Here is a 3,683-nt window from a genome sequence, read left to right as displayed (position 1 = left end):
TATAACTCTGGGAATCCTCACTGAGTTAAAATATTGGAATCTGTATTATAAAATGTGAATGCATTGATTTAAAAATGTTTAACTCATACTTGGCTTCTACAAGAGATATTGAAATACATGTTAAATTACAATGTTACAAGGCTTTGAAAATAATCAGCATAAAATTCATCAGCATAAAAATCCTAATATCAGAAGCAACAGGCATTAAATACATGTTTGTTGAATGTTTGTGGAAACTAAGACCTGAAAGGTTTGTAAGTTTTTTTAATAAATAAATCTTGGGAGAAAAAATAAGAGTAGCTGGAATACAAACAGAATCTTAAGAATTTGTAGAGTAAAAGAAAACTAGCACTGAAACCAGAGAGAAATGAAAATAAGGGAAAATTAGGGCAACAATAAAGAGTAAGTCATTGCTAAATTGACAATAATCAGACATAGACTATATGGTTATTCATTATCCTCTCACTAACCAAATAAAAACTTTCATTAAATGTGCTTGCAGGCTAAAATGTGTTTTGGAATACTGAAGAGCATGCACATTATTTCAGGAATTGGCAGTAGGGTAATGAAAAGTCATGTGAAATGAGAATAGATCAGGAGAATTTCCTTAGAATTTGGGAGTGGGATTTCCCATGGGAGATGTAGCAAGACAAGAATGGGTCATAGGAAAAGAATAATGCCTCATTGGACACTCTGTATAGACAACTTTATTTTACTTACTCTGATAATTTGGTTTAATTCTTTTTGGAATTCTTGGTCATTAAACATTCAATGATTTTCCAAAAGGGGCTTAGAAACTTCCCCATATCTTTAAATGTCCCTCTATAATTCACCATTCAGTTTAAAGCCTCAGTAAAATATTGTTTAATTCTTCCAATAATATTTGCAGTGTGTTTCTGTGTCTGAGACCTTGAGCTAGGGGTGTGTGTGTGTGTGTGTGAAGATACAAGAGATATTACCCCTTCTGCCACAGAATATTGAAATGAATAGCAGAGACATTTACTAATCAAATAATCACAGAGATATATGAACTTGTAACTGCAGATTTACTGTGAAGTAAATGTATATCATACACTGAAGTCAAATATTAGGAAAATCCAAACTCATCAAGATGGCTGTTGGAATGCTTTGTTTAGAATGTGACATTTGGTGCTATATTCAGCAGGTAGATGAGTATGAATTAGATTAGAAAATGCAGGTAGAGGACAAAACTCCTGGTAAAGAGAAGTGTATCTGTCTAATGGAAAGACAGAGATAACACAGAATATTGAACAAAAGTTAATATAAGGAATTCTTGACTATAATAAGGATTGGAATAGTGAGTGATTGGTTAGTAAGAAGTAAATAAAACTTAAGCAATTCGTGAATGGAAGTTAAAATTGGCAGACACTACCCTGGTAGCAGAGGTGGGCACCCAAGTAATGTCCCACTTCTCTCCAAGTACAAGAGAGAGGACTTGTCAGAGAAGACAAAGCTTTTGTTGGAGGGCAGAAAGGTAACTGACATGCTCCAGTGGGAACGTGCTAAACTTCTTTTTCCCAGAGCATCAAGGAAAGTTTTCCCTAGAATGTGTTCCTTAGGAAGAATTTCTATACAAAACAAGCATCAGAGCTAATCTGTTGGCCCTGAGCTGCTCATTTCTACAAAATGCAAGAACATTGTACTTCAGAAGCCATGTGTACTGCAGTGCCTGGCACTGGAGAAGACATCCATGCTGCAGAGGCTGGTCCCTGAGAAGTCCTATCTACAGCACCCTGCCAGGAGGAGTGTGTCAGACCACAATGAAAAAGTCTTTCTTTCTGCAAAGTCTTTTTAGTGTCCTCTACTGATAAAACTTACAAGTATGGCAGATGGCTAAGGAAAAATAGTGCCTACCTCCAATCCTGACATGGTCAGTGAAGTATAGATTTGGTTTTGACAAACAATAAATTAATAATTGTCCAAGGAACTGATTGTGCAGAGAAGGAGGTTCTAGGCTGGTAAAACAAAACAGATTTGAGGAAATCACTCAAGAATTCATAGAACTTTTTGAGGGAGATGTGGTTGTGGGTGCAGTGGAGCTTTGTTCTGTTTGCCCCTGCTCCTGACCCACCCCTGTTCACTCCTATCAAGGAACAAGTCGGTCAAGAAGCTAAACTTTAGCCATGGCTTTTAAAGATACTGGAAAAACCCCTGTGGAGCCGGAGGTGGCAATTCACCGAATGCGAATCACCCTCACCAGCGGCAATGTGAAGTCTTTTGAGAAGGTGGGTGCTGACTTGATCAGAGGCGCCAAGGAATAGAACCTGAAAGTGAAAGGACCGGTCTGCATGCCGACCAAGACTTTGAGAATCACTACAAGAAGAACACATTGTGGTGAAGGTTCTAAGATGTGGGATCGGTTCCAGATGACAATCCACAACAACTCACTGACTTGCACCGTCCTTCTGAGATTGCTAAACAGATTACTTCCATCAGTACTGAGCCAGGAGTGGAGGTTGAAGTCACCACTGCAGATGCCTAAGTCAACTATTTTACTAAATTTAATAAACTGACTTATAAATTGTTTTTTAAAAAGAGTTAGTAAAAGTTATTCTCTTCATGGATTTTGCTTTGAATGTAATTTAATGTTTCTTAAATATAGAAAGGTGTTCACATATTAAATGAGAAATACACAAGATTCAGAATCCTGGACATATGGCCTGGGTTGTATGACTATTTAACAAATTTCTCTGAACTTCAGACTCTTTATAAAATGAGGTATCTGAAGTTAATAATATCTGATGCTCCTCTGTAGTTATTATAATATCTGATAATTGATGCAAACAACAACTTGAATGAGCATCACTAATATACACATGGTTTTGAGAAAAAATATCCTGAATATTCAAAACGTACAGATAGTACTACTCTAGCATATATGGTTTATTAAATGGCACTGACATCAATAGTAACAAGTATGTGCTAATATATTTTCAATAATATTTACTACAATCCTCAATATGCTGTAAGTATTTCCCTACTGCCTGTGAACAAGGAGTGCAGTCTTGGAGGTTTCCACAGCCCTCTCAGCAGGTCCTAGAGACAGAAATCTCCCCATAGGCAAGGCTGATGATAGCCTCACAGATGCACACCAGGTAACATAGTGTGACAGGTATTTTAAGTGACTGTTACTGAATGCAAAGCAATAAATCAAGATTAGAAGGACCCAAAGTTGCAGAGAGTATATTAGAATATTCAACTCAATATAAAAAGGATAATTTAACTCAAAGTATTATCTCAAAATAGGTTTCATTATGTCAGAGAAGTATTTGTTATAGTGTGAAAGGGAAATCCATTACATTCCCTTGACTTCATGATTTTCAAATAATGACACCTTCCAATACCAGGTAATATGGAGATGACAATTAGCATTAAAAATATTGACACTTTGTAATCTTACCTTAATGATACTTTTAATACATCTAATTAACAAGGGGATGATAAATCTTAACAATAGTTTAATGTTCTTTTCCTGAAATACTGCTTCACATGCATACACTGATAGGGATGGAGAAATTTGGTTAAATTTAAAGGTGATCCCTTAATGCACATCATGAATTTTTTTAAAAAGCCCTGTTCAATACAGCTCTTCTCAATCACAGATTTTTTTCCCTCAAACCCTGTTATTATCGTGTTTTCAAATGACCTAGGAGGATGGTGCC

General features: G+C 36.2%; 1 pseudogene; it reads left to right on the top strand.

The window, feature by feature from the left end:
- The first annotated feature begins 2,141 nt into the window (after positions 1–2,141).
- On the top strand, positions 2,142–2,503 carry LOC141423877 (small ribosomal subunit protein uS10-like; annotated as a pseudogene).
- The last annotated feature ends 1,180 nt before the right edge of the window (positions 2,504–3,683 follow it).

This window comes from Castor canadensis, chromosome 6 (assembly GCF_047511655.1).
Source record: "Castor canadensis chromosome 6, mCasCan1.hap1v2, whole genome shotgun sequence".
In the NCBI taxonomy this organism is placed as follows: domain Eukaryota; kingdom Metazoa; phylum Chordata; class Mammalia; order Rodentia; family Castoridae; genus Castor; species Castor canadensis.
Note: the sequence above shows the minus strand (reverse complement) of the source record. Positions and strands in the feature narration are given on the sequence as shown.